General features: G+C 36.3%; 1 pseudogene; it reads right to left on the minus strand.

The window, feature by feature from the left end:
* Positions 1-11,676: 11,676 nt before the first annotated feature.
* LOC149565714 (geraniol 8-hydroxylase pseudogene) lies at positions 11,677-12,164 on the minus strand (annotated as a pseudogene).
* Between the last annotated feature and the right edge of the window lie 1,114 nt (positions 12,165-13,278).

Genomic DNA, 13,278 nt, shown 5'->3' on the forward strand with positions numbered 1-13,278 from the left:
AGGTAGAAATTTTGACCAATGGAAGTCAAAAATTTTGACCAATAAAGGTAGAAATTTCGACCAATGAAGGTCAAAAATTTTGACCAATGAAGGTAGAAATTTCGACCAATGAAGGTCAAAAATTTTGACCAATGAAGGTAGAAATTTTGACCAATGAAGGTAGAAATTTTGACCAATGAAGGTAGAAATTTCTACCAACAGGTAGGTGTAAATTTTTTTTCAGGCATTCTATAAAACAGTCACATGCCTTGCGTATGATATGACATTTTGCATGCATCTTGCACTCTCATCCGGCTGATGATGGATTATAGAGAGTGATCTAAAACCATGATGCTAAAAAACACACAATCAAATCCAAAACAAACTTGCATTACAAATGGATTATGGAAATCTGATATTGTTAATTTTGCATGCATGTCTACTAGGACAAATATATGTTTAAGTTGTGATTGTCCTGGTAGACATGCATGCAATTTTACCAATATCAGATTTCCACAATCCATTTGTAGTGCAAGTTCATTTTGGATTTGATTGTGTGTTTTTTAGCATCATGGTTTCAGATCACTCTACGTAATCCATCATTAGCTAGATGAGAGAGAGTGCAGGATGCATGCAAGATGTCATATCATACGTAAGGCATGTGAACTGTTTTATAGAATGCCTAAAAAACACTAACAGTAACTAATATGAAAAATATATAATTAGTTATATGATTGAGACAAATCATGTACCAGTGAGTTGGTCAAATTTGGTCAAAAATTGGGTCGAAAATTTGATCAATGAAGGTCAAAAAATGAACCCAAATGCACTAGTGCAAGTATGCTCACCAAGTTGAATCTTTGAGTTCGATCATCAAATCACCCCACCAAAGTGCCTCATCAAGGTCAGTCTTTAGGTTCACTCATCGAGCTTGCTCACCAAGTCAGGTCGCCATGTCACGTCTCTAAGTGGCCTCGCTAAATTGGCTCGCCAACTTGCCCCACCAAGTTGCCACTTTAAGCCCACTCACCATGTTAGATCGCCAGGCCGACTCCCCAAGTCAGCTCGCCAAGCTGACAATTGAAGTATGCTCACCAAATTGACTCTCTAAGTTCGCTCGCCAAGTCCGCCCCCTAGGCCAACTCTCCAGGTCAGCTCACCAAGTCACCCCCACCCAGTCACCTCAACAAGTTGACTCATTAAGTCAACTCATGAAGTTGACTCACCTAGTGGTTTTACCACCTTGCCCCAACAAGTGGGCTCACTCAGTGTGCTTATGAAGTTGCCCCATAGAGTTGCTTCTCTAAGCTCACTCACCATGTAAACTCACTTGGTCGGCACGCCAAGTTGACACTTTAAGTTTTCTCATCAAGTCACCCAACCAAAGTGCCTCATCAAGGTCAGTCTTTAAGTACACTTAGTAGGTCAGCTCACCAAGTTGCTTCACGAAGTCACCTCAACAAGTGGCCTCGATAAGTTAGCTCACCAACTTGCACCACCAAGTTGCCACTTTAAGTCGATTCGCCATATCAGCTTGCCAGGTCGACTCCCATAGCCAGCTTGCCAAGCTGACAATTCAAGTATGCTCACCAAGTCAACTCTTTAAGTTTTCTCACCAAGTCTGCCCCCTAGGTCAACTCTCCAGGTCAGCCCACCAAGTCACCCCCACCGATTCACCTCAACGAGTTGACTCTTTAAGTCAGCTCACCAAGTCTACTGTTCAAGTACACATGCCAGGTCAGCTCGCCAAGCCCACCAAGTCATGTCACCAAGTCAATTGTTCGAGTACACTCACAAAGTTGACTCTTTAAGGTTGGCTGGCCAAGCTAGCCCACCAATTCATGTCACCAAGTCGCCTCACCAAGTCAGCTCGCCCACATGTCCCACCAAGTCCTCAAGTTTGCTCGCCAAGTCGACAATTCAAGTGTGCTCACCAAGTCGACTCTAAGTTTTCTCACCAAGCCCATCCCCTAGGTCAACTCTCCAGGTCAGCTCGCCAAGTCACTCCCACCCAGTCACCTCAATGAGTTGACTCTTTTATTTAGCTCACCAAGTCTACTGTTCAAGTACGCATGCTAGGTCAGCTCGCCAAGCCAGCCCACCAAGTCATGTCACCAAGTTGATTGTTTGAGTACGCTCACAAAGTTGACTCTTTAAGTTCACTCATCAAGTCACCCCACCAAAGCACCTCATCAAGGTCAGTCTTTAAGTCTGCTCACCAAGTCAGCTCGCCAAGTCGCCGCACCAATTTGACTCACCTCTTGCCTCACCAAGTGGACTCACTAAGTTAGCTCGCCAACTTGCCCCACCAAGTCAACTGTTCAAGTATGCTCGCCAAGTTGACTCTTTGAGTTCGGTCATCAAGTCACCCCACCAAAGTGCCTCATCAAGGTCAGTCTTTAGGTCCTCTCATCGAGCTTGCTCACCAAGTCAGCTCGCTATGTCACGTCTCTAAGTGGCCTCACTAAGTTGGCTCACCAACTTGCCCCACCAAGTTGCCACTTTAAGCCCACTCACCATGTTAGATTGCCAGGCCGGCTCCCCAAGTCAGCTCGCCAAGCTGACAATTGAAGTATGCTCACCAAGTCGACTCTCTAAGTTCACTCACCAAGTCCGCCCCCTAGGCCAACTCTCCAGGTTAGCTCACCAAGTCACCCCCACTTGCCCCACCAACTCGCCACTTTAAGTCGACTCGCCATGTCAGCTCGCTAGACCGACCGCCAGGCCGACTCCCCTAGTCAGCTCGTCAAGCCGATAATTCAAGTATGCTCACCAACTGGACTCTTTATGTTCACTCACCAAGTCCACCCCCTAGGTCAACTCACCAAGTGCAGGTCAATTTTGGTGATTGGATTCGATACTCCTCGGTGAGAGCTTTCCGATGAGCTATCACTCGCATTATTCAGAGTCCGATTGCTAATACATTTTAATGCCTGAAGTGTTATTAAAGTAACGTCTAATTTAATTGTAAAATATTAAAGTGTTACTTTAATATTTATTTTATGGTGATGTGTACCCAAGGGAGACATAAGGGGTATTTTAATATATGTTTTATATTACACATCTTTTATCCCACATTGCCCATAAGAGTTGAGGGGACTCGTGGGAATAGAATAAAAGGAAGCATTTGTGGCTTCATTAGAGAGGTTGAATATGAGAAGAAATTGGTGTGTGAGTTGCAGCTTTGTTTTCGGCATTTGAGGACGTCTATCCTCTCTTGTAACATTCTAGACATCATTCCCTTGGGGTTTGGCCTTTGGAATTCTTTCTTATTGGCTTCATTATCAGGTAGTTAGTTGCATTTCTGGCTACAGGCAGATTTGATATTTTGCTCATATCTTCTTCACTACTTGTCCGACGCTTATGCCGCTTGGAGGGAATGGTATTATGAAGGTAGCGGACTGATTGGAGGACAAATTATTGTAGCAGAAAGTTCGTAAGCATGGGCTGGAGTATTATGACAATATTGCTGAAGTAATTAGTGAGTTGATAAATCTGCTATGTATTTGATTTTATGAATTCTGAAAATAACATTTTGTTAGCAGCAGTTCATTTCCACTTTGCATATCATTGTAGTTGCTTTCTTGTTTATGTTGTATGATACCAATTCCATGCACGAAACACAACAAACAATAAATGTTTGATTTCTGGAATTATAAGGGGTTTAAAACATTAAACGGAGAAATAAGAAGTTGAATGCAAACTGTTTGACATAATTCCTTTCAGCAATTTGGTTTAGTTTTTTTGGAACATCCAGGGGTGCCCATTACACCAATCTGGATCATAAGAGAAGTGATTATAGATTATTATGAAAGGGTGCGACTGAAAAGAGAGATAACTCACGTCATTTACGACATGACTAATCATTTCTAATGAAAGCTGTAAAAAGGTAGTTCTATCATTCAACTCAAGATGATTGGAAGAACTTATTATATTTTGTATCTCACAATGATCGCTCTGTAAGAGAGCATATTGCCTTTGGCACCCATTCAGTGCAGGCATATAAAGTCTACCATCAGAAACGACATCATCTTTGAGTATATTTATATTGTCATATCAGACAACTTATCACATTATTTCGAGCATAAATATAAAGTTATATCAGAGACGGCCTGCATATTTGCAAATTCTTACTTGTAAATCAGACACAACGAACAGTACAAGGTACTGAGAATTTCCTCAATCATTGCATGTAATTTCCTGTATATCAGAAATAGAAAATATATATCATCTTGATTGTTATTCAATCATAATTATTTTGATCTGAACCATACTATATATGCATTTGGAATTAAGAATCAGTCAAATATTACTTTAATACAGGAAACTATTTCTATATTCATTGAATTGTGAAGAATTCAAGTAGTATCTCATAATCAGAAACATAAGGAAATTACAACCACCAAATTATGTGACTGAGAAGTGAGTCTGCAGAGTCTGCAGTTGCTCATTTTACTATAGACAACATTTTCCTAAGACGCTTTACCCCAGTCAGGAATTGATACTCCAATGACACATACTCACAACCACTAGTTTTTTGTCCACCAGGGTCCCTGCCAATATTTGAAGGTTGCATATGATGCATGACTACTACTAGGATTTTCTCCACAAAAAGAAATTCATGTTGTCATAAAAGCTATTGTCAAGTAACATCCTGGCAAATCTCGTGCCTCTAAATTTCTAATGATGTCTGTATATGTCGGATCCCAATTGTGACAGTCGCAAATAACACATTACATATCTTCCTAGAATGTTCTTGACAGGAAGAGATCCCCTGTTTTAAAATAAGACAAATCAGAGTCAGTCCATTTAAAAGTCAGATATACAAATATAGGTGGCACACAGTCTATTAGAAACTTAAGCTTCCACTCTACTTACCAAACATGAGAGTCACAGTTGTTGTTTTGGTTATCGCCCATCACAAAAACATAGCCATGAGGCACATGCTGCAAATGGATATAACATGAAATGTAGAGATTTTAGTTAACTTTATTGATCGTGTAATCAATGAATAACAAAAGGATATGTGATGTGTGAAACCTCTATCTTTATGGATATTGTAACTTTAATTCCCATATGAGTATTGTTTCCAGTGTATCAAATTATGTTAATTTATCAGGATTCAACTGCGAGGAGGGTTTGAGTCAAAACTTATACATTTAGCATATTTTGCAGCGGGACCATTGTCTTCTACACCCAATATAAGATGTCAACAAGCTCTACACCATATGTAACAAGAACATAAAAATATAATTTCTTGGATTCAATCAACACTAAAGAAAAATTGCGTATTTAATTAAAACTACTTTGAAGCCTCTATGATAAACTTGTAAATCTTTAAATGGCACTACAATTTATTACTGAGAGACTTGGTCCAGAAAGATAAGATGGATGACTGAATAGATTTTCCCCAACTAACAATTTGCTTTTCTGAGACTTTAGGAAATGCTATCAAGATCCTTTACAAATCAAAATTGGGGCAATTATATTATTTGATGAGAACCTGACTTTGCTCTCAATAATTAGACATTTTTCCCTTCACAAACTCTTTACATTCTCAATTTTGACTCCTTAAACATAGACATAGCTCTGATTTTCATTGTTTCCCACATCAAGGTAACATCAATGGCCATAAGCAGTGATGTTCAAATTAAATTTAAAAAGGACCAATAATTATGGCAAGGTAGTTAACTAAGTCCAACCCCAAGCCTTCCTCCAACAAAACCTAATATGACATCCATAACTTGATTTTGGAGTAAAAATAATGACTATTACAGCACTATATATTTCTTTCACAAAAAAAATACCAACAAGATAGGTATCAAATGATAGTGGTCATGAATCAATTTGTCAAGATGCCAAATGCATCTAGTCACCATATACTCTAAAAGCTTAATTGCCTTGAGACAAGATTCGTGGGCAGGAAAATAGCCAGTATACAAATTGAGAAGAACTGAAATATTAGGTAGAATCTGCAAAATAACATATCTGAGTACCCCATGAAAAGTAAACTAGATTTCAAAAAGTTTGCTATCAATATGTATGGCACGTGCCATATAGCAAGCAACGTAGCAGCATCCCCAACACAAGTGGTAGTTCTGTGGGAAGGAACACTGATATCAAATATAAAATTTGATAAGAAAGAGACAAAACTCATTTTGATATTTCTTATGAAGGCTTGACCATGAAATTGTAATATGGGAACCCATATCAATTGGACCATCAAATTGTGAGAATACTTGCTCAAATACCCAACAAATCACAAACTTTCCAACAAACTCAAACTCTTTGCAAAAATAAGGTTGGGGACTTATCTAGGCATGTGTGCAATTGTGTTAACTAATAAAATATTGTTATACAAGAATACATTGCAATTTTGGCTTGTAGAAGAATATTAAATGGGTTGGTGGTAAGAAACTCTTTCAAGTTACTCCTGATTACATGTATGCTTGACTACCCTCTGCGGATTGGTGCAATTAATTGAACCTCCTATGAGGTCTTCATGATTCTAGGAATGTTTGGGCTAAGAGACAAGAATTTGGTCTAATTATCTACCTAAAAAGTTCTGTCCAGATGGGGACTCCTATTCTTTATGCTAAGTGTCAGAGAAGTCTTTCAAAAGGTGCAAGTAAATGTTAGAGGTATTATGTTTGAGACAAACTCTATTCAAACAATTTTATGCACCTTAGGCATATAGCTTGTGCCAGCCCTTGCAAAGAAATGGTTATTTAAAAATTTTGAGCCAATGATACTATTGTAGGCTTAGAAAGTATATGTTGGTTTTCTTAGATCATATCTGTACAAAATATTCCTTTGCTTCAACTATTTTTAGTTGCAGAATGTAGCTAGGAGTAGAGAAAAATGACATCACTAACAAACAAAATAATTTCAATATATTTTTCTCTACATGGATGGTTCCTAAAATGTGATGATCCCTCTCAATATCTGCTATAATTTTTCTTATCGTTTTGGTTTTGAGTTATTGTGATTGAATATTCATTAAACACATATATTAAAATGCAAGTGCAATTCTATTTGACAACAAAAATGAACAACATATATCTTCACAATAAAATACTATTATAAAGAACATTAAGCAGATATGAAGCTTCTAAATATAATGGAGGTTACAGATCTACTGTAACAATTCTCCCTTTATATGAAGCTGTATATAGATATAAACATTATAAGAAATTAAATATATTATTCAATTGCTATGAAAACAAACATTTCACTTAACAAAAACTAATATATCAAGTACCTCCATTTGAAGAAAAATTATCACTTGTTGCTCAAACATCATGGATACTTAATTGATGAGTAATTCTTGACAATAAAGATGCCTATTTTTTGAATCTCTCACATTTCCTTTTTGCATTTTGATCTTCTTGGAGAAGTTCTTCAATCTTTGCTATACTCTGAGAGCTGTTTGAAGTAGAATTGAAAAATAATATATGAGGAACATAGAAAACAAATATAACTAGTACCATGGCCATATTAGCCACATGTAATTAACCTTCACCTGACAGAGCTATAAAGTTGAGTCAACATTTCCTCTTTGGCTTTCTCAACTTGGCAGAGCACCACAACCTGTCAATCATTGAAGGACAAGTTAATACTCATGAGAACCATACAGAAGAATGCCTATTTCTGTAGTGCTTTAATGCAAGGATGTTCTAAGGTTCTTACTTTGGGTACATTTGAGGCAAGACTATTCAGAACAGCTTCCACATAACCACATACTTCCTAAGACATCAACCTCGACTCCTCCTCTGGATCAACTAGTCACCTGGCCATTGTATCCTAATTACAAAGAACATGAATAAACTGAACATTAGCTTTGCCTCAGTATTTAATTTGTGTCTAAACTAAACATTGTTGTTTTCTGGAAAGCCTTAAAGCATCTACAAATGTAGCAAACTGAGGCAGGCAATCACATTTTAATATGCAATAACAAACAATTCATGCAATAACAAACAATTCATGCACTCTCTCAGGTTACCATACTCAAGGCCCTAGAGCCACTGGGCTCTAAAATGACAAATAAAACTTCAAACTAAGAACATGCAGCATGAAACTAATTACTAACTAATGTCATTATGCCAACATCACTGCTGCACTGCATCCTGGAATAGTTTAACAATATACACTACTTCCAAATGGCATTTAAAGTATGCGAGCTAGAAAGAAAATCTAGGTAACAAAAATGAGGGTCAATCTCAAGGTCAATGTTTTACCCTGCCATTTGGCAGAGTCAGTCAAATATATTCAACCTGACCTTGAAAAACATGCGATTTGTTGAACATCCTTAAGATTCATTTTATTTTTTTCCTTACCTGTAACTCGTGGTATGCAGAATAATATTGTGGATATCTTCCATTTGACCCCCCAAAAGCTTCCTGCCATGTATCTAGCAGGACCAAGATCTTTTCTCTAACATTTAAATCAGGCTACAAAATGAAATACAAATAAAACCCACATAAAGGACTGCTGAAAATATGCACTAAGAGCACAAACCGAAAATTGTTTAAGCTACAACCCAGAAAAACATGTGCAAGTTACACAAAAGCTTTTTTTACAGACCTTTTTCTTTACTATCTTGACCATTTCATGTAGCACATCTCTCTCGGCAACTTGCAAGTGAACAGTATCACCACAATTTTTTGTAAGTGTCTCTAATAGCTACAAAAATAACTAGGCAAATATTAAATCAAAGTTATCCATCAAAGTCAATCATAAATGAATTCTTACTATAGTAATTTTTTTGCACTCAGAATTCAACCAAATATCTCAGTAATGATAACTTAAAATAAATCAAAATGTATATAGAAATTTATAATATTATTCAATACTAACCATCAGAGAAAGAATTTGGATCTTAGGATTCTTATTGGCAATGTGTTTCTTAATTGTTTTGATTACTTCCTTTGCTTGTCTGTTCCAACACAATCATATTGACCAATATAGACCCTTCATTACTATCACCATATCCAAATGTCCATTTATAAGAAAGAACTTAGAAGACAGAGTTGTTAACCTGGTTTATAAAAACCATACCAACATCTCTTATGCGAACTCTATTCATATAACAAAGATGGGATTACATTCTTCGAACATGGACTACCATTAATGCATAATATAGAGCAACTACCAATCAAATAATGTCAAATTGGATTTACATAATTATGAGCTGCGGAAGCATCAACTGTACCAAATCCTTACATAGCTGAAAACTATATAACCCATCACTGAAAAGTGATCAATATTACTCAAAAGATGCATTTGTTAAAACCATTGATTGATCAAAAGATGCACATCTTGTTTCCAGCTCGTACTATTTCCATTTCTTAATCTATTAATTCTCTGAGCTTGATTGTTCTAACATCGTGCATAATGCTTTTAATGTTCCTTCCTAAATAGGCTCTGAAAGGTATCAGAGAGAAGGTGCATATTGTAACTAAGTTTGGATTGACTTGGAGCAATGGAGAATTTGGTGTGAAGGGAGATCCTGCATATGTCAGGGCTGCCTGTGAAGCAAGCCTCAAGAGGCTTGATATAGATTACATTGATCTTTATTACCAGCACAAGGTGGATATTACTGTACCCATAGAAGCTACTATAAGTCTTCGGATTCCAAACCCTTAACTTTGCACCAAAATACTATTTTTTCATGGCGCTGTAAGTTTTAAGATTCAAAATCTGTACTACTGTGACAGGCTTTTTATTTTAATCTTATTTATAAAATTTTGGGCAATGGTTTTTCTCCAAAAACTACATAGTTGAATCTTGAATTTGATTTGATGTGAGAAATATATTTTACATATCAATTCTTGAGATTGATAAGTATGAAATATTTTCTACAGCAAGTCAAATTGTGATTTTACTACAAGGATTCAACTATGTGGTTTTCTAGTGAAACACATTGACACAAGTTATTTTAATAGTGGTTCACAAGAACTCATTTTTCATAAGAATGAATGGAACACGTAGTACTCATTACATTTAGATGATGCTCATAAGGTGAAACATTAAGCCTTTCCATAAGGTCACTAAGTGCAATACTACTCCAACTTATTGTCATGAGAGATGACATGAATGAAATCAAAGCCATCTTTCCTGTAGATGCTGTAGCTAGAGATTGACACAGAGCTGTTGATTTGCAATTGACCTGAATAAATTCAGAAATGCTCCCATACAACACTCTCCATTGAATTAAAGCACATAAATGTTTGTGTTCCAGAGCAGAACATTTGCAATTGAGCTAGATGAATAAAGGGCTCTGAAGAGTTAGCAGCGTTAAAAAAAAAGAATCTAAATAAATGGATTTTTTAGCCTTGTACTATATCAGTTATAAATGCTTATTATTGAAAATGTAGTATTTTTAAAGTCTATTAATAGAGTATTTTCAGAGCCTATTAATAGAGAGCTTTTGGTAAATGACTCTATAAAGAGTTTTATAAACCCGGTGGAAATATATTTCGTTAATAGTAATGATACTGGCATTTTAACATTTATGCATGACAATATTTATGGACTAGTGATAAACCCAAACCCTTCCACATGGATCTTAAGTAGGAGTTAGTAATAAAGATCCAATAAATGAGTCGTAATGTCTCCAAGGTTCTCTCAGAGACTTCGATATTCAACCATTGTTACTCCACATAACTTGTGGGCTTGGACATCAAGATAACAATATGCCATTTATTATCAGTGCATGCCAAGGATACATTAGAGGTTTTCACCCCATATGTCAACAAATTCACATTTCAAAGTAGATAATCTAGAATGTCCATCCGGTGCCAATTACATGTTTTATTATCAAGACAAAGCACAAGAACCCGTAGCTACAAATAAATCCAAATTTCCTTGAATTTCCTTGAAACAATATGAAACACACTCAGAGAAGTGGTATAAAATTGAATAAGACCCATATTACATTACAAAAACCATATAAAAATCTCAAAGTCTTTCTAAAACAAATTTCAAACTTGTTTATGATCATATTAATTTAAACAAAAATAAGTATATAATGGTAAGAAGTTGCATGCAGAAATTATTTATAATATTGCATTCAAATTCATTGATATGCACAGAAGTAGTGCCATGTAGAGTGCAGGAAGCGTCTACGTTGTATGGGTATGTCTCTCTTGATACAGAGGTGTGACACCTGAGAAAGAAATGGTAGCCCTCATTCACTATGTTGTGTACATAGATGTCACTTTTCTTGATACTTTAGAGTCTTACACACTAATAAAATTATTGTAGGGAAAGTCAGTCAACTTACTAAATCTATTATGACACCTCCATTCTAAACGACATTATCATATTAGACTTTGTGATCCAACGTATTGAAGAAATTACCTTAATATTGAAGAATTAATACAAGTGATGTTGCAGGTGTAGTGGGATTGCTTCCAAATTTTGACTCTTCCACAATACCACTCTAAATATATAGTCCATGTCTAGTTCCTTTGTGCTCATTCCATTAGGAAGACTCCAGTCGAAGGAGTGAACCAGCAAAGCCAAAATTAAATGAAGCATCTTATCAGCCAAAGGAAGCCCTAGGCATATTCTTCTCCCTACTCCAAATGGTATAAGCTCAAAATCTTGTCCCTTAAAGTCCACAGTAGCTCCCTCTCCCTCCAAAAACCTCTCTCGCATAAATTTGGAAGGCTCCTTCCAACACAACAGGATCCCTCACAATCGCAAACCCCCTATTTCACAAGATTTTGATGCTTTATAAGGGATCAAAAGAGGACCAGGAGGATACAGTCGAAGCACTTCTTTCACCATTGCATGAAGGTAAGGTAGATGATCACTATCAGATTCCTCCACTCTTCTACTATGACCTACAACCTCCTCTAACTCCCCTTGGACTTTTTCCATTTTATCTAGATTATGAATGAGTTTTACCATTTCCCATTCTATTGTTGCACTAGTGATGTCGAAACCAGCAATTAACAGATCCTGCATTATCAAAACACCCCATCCTCATTAACCAACGCCGCCACTCTCATCTTCATCCCTAACTTGGCCTCCTCATTAGTAGACAAAAACATTGATTGCAAGGATTTCATTAACACAGCCGCTGCCACACCCGTCTCCACGCACCCCCTATACATAGATGCCCCTTTCTCAAAAACCTTCACCTTTGCCTCCTCCAGCCTGTGAAACCCTTCCTCCATTTTCGTCCTCAGCAACAATGAGTTTTTCCCACTTAAAATTTTTTTTTAACATATGAAGCCTGTGTTGGTCGAAAATTCGATCAACACGAGCATGGATTTTTTTAAAAAGATATTTTTCCTTGCATATTTCGACCAATCTAAAACATTTTAATAGATGGTCAAAAATTTCGGTCAAAAATTGGGGTCAAATTGGGGTCAAATTGGGGCCTTAATCTAGCAGATAACAACATAGTTGATTTTAAATGAAATAAAAGAATTAAATACATCCTAAAATGATTAGTCCGTTTACATTTTTTTATTTTTAAAAGTCAATTAAAGATGGCAAGTGATTTACATCAAAATTTGGCACAACTTGTGTATGTAGTTAAACAATGCCAATGAGAGAATAGACAAAACCAGAACTAATTTTATTATTTAAAATGGAATGAACATGCAATGAGAGGATATGGGCAAAAGAAAAATTCTTTTTTCAGATAAACTAAAGCAAATCTCTCTGCGGCTCTTGCTTCAATCTATTCACAATGAACAGAAAGTAGATCTAAAAAACCTTTGCAACTGTGATGTTGGGCATACATGCAAAATGTGGTTGTACATGAACTACCATATAGAACGTCATCTACCCACCAAAATCTCCCAGCTCATTCCAAAGGCACCTTTAAGCTCATTTAAATATTGTAGTGTCAACTATTTTGCCACTAGTCTCCAAAAAAGTTTATCATATATACATTTATGATATACAGTTCATAATGAATATACAGTCTCCAAAACTATTTTGCCACTAGAAACTTAAGATATATAGTTCATAATGATTGTTTCTTTTGTCTTTTTGCAATTTTATTAATTTAGAAACATTAAGCTTCAACTATCATATTTTAGCAAAGAACAAATTTGAATAAGAATGCCAAAACAGATAACTGAAAACATTACCTAAGGCATGGACTAATAAGTTGTAGTAGAACAATATTTTGTGTTGATACCATGCTTAGATATGTGTCAAAATCAAATAATATCTATATGTACGATCTATACAGTCCTTTGGTTGGGCTTCATTTGCCTTTTTATCAGCTATCAACTTAGTTTCTACTCAAGTACCTATTATTTTACTTGAATAGAT

This window comes from Cupressus sempervirens, chromosome 3 (genome assembly GCF_028749045.1).
Source record: "Cupressus sempervirens isolate cs-2001-9-10 chromosome 3, ASM2874904v1, whole genome shotgun sequence".
In the NCBI taxonomy this organism is placed as follows: domain Eukaryota; kingdom Viridiplantae; phylum Streptophyta; class Pinopsida; order Cupressales; family Cupressaceae; genus Cupressus; species Cupressus sempervirens.